Below are 1127 nucleotides of genomic sequence, written 5' to 3' on the forward strand. Positions count from 1 at the left end.
TTTTTTTTTTTTTTTTTTTTTTTTTTTTGGTAAACTTCAAATATCTATCACCGGTAGTTTTGCATTTTTTTTTCTTTTAATACTATGTAATTTAAAATATATCAATTTGATATTCTATGATTTTATTTTTTTTCTTTCTGTTTAGTTTTACCGTTAACATTTCGTTAAATTATATATAAAAAACTTCAGATACTATGCCTAAATTTATTAAATATTTATTCTAATACCTTTTAGTTTTAAATTTGTTACTGATTTAACGAAAAGAAAGTAAAAAAATAGTATAAAGAAAAAAATTAAACTATAAAATACTAAATTAATACACCTTAAATTATAGGATACTAAAATAAAAAAAGAAAAAACTTCAAATACCCTCCTGTGGTTTCACATTTTTTCACTTTGGTACCTTATGATTTAAAGTGTATCAAGTTAGTACTCTGTGGTTTCATTTTTGTATCAAGTTAGTATCTTGTGGTTTCATTTTTTTCTTTTTATTATTCATCTCGGGATATTTTTTTCATTAAATCAGTGACAAAGTTAAAAGTAAAAGATACTAAAATGAATATTTGATAAATCTAGATAGAGTATCTAAATTTTTTTTTGTATATAATTTAACGAAATATTAAACCACAGAATACTAGAGTGAGAAGGTGCGAAACCACAGGGTACTAACCTGATATACTTTAAACTACATGGTACTAAAGTGAGAAAGTGCAAAACTACAGAGTACTAATTTGATACACTTTAAATCAAATGATACTAAAGTGAGAAAGTACGAAACCAAAAGGGGGTAATTGAAGTTTTTCCCTAAAAAAAATGAAACTATAGGGAAGTTTTTTGTTGGGGCAATTTCATGGATACCCCTCTCAAAGTCTAAAATATCATAGATGCCCCTATAAAATTTAAAATATTACCTATACTCCTGTAAATACAGAAAATTATCATCAATATCCTTACTGTTAGTTACGTTAGCTTTACTTTACCTATAGTTGATTTTTTTATTTCAACTCCCTCCTCAAAGTTTTACCGTATTCAACTCCCCTAGAGGTATGTAAAAATGCATTCTCTTGGAACTCCCATTTATTCAGTAAAATTTTCAATTGGGTAGAAATAGGGAAATTATTGATACC

Source organism: Ananas comosus, linkage group 1, assembly GCF_001540865.1.
Source record: "Ananas comosus cultivar F153 linkage group 1, ASM154086v1, whole genome shotgun sequence".
NCBI lineage: Eukaryota > Viridiplantae > Streptophyta > Magnoliopsida > Poales > Bromeliaceae > Ananas > Ananas comosus.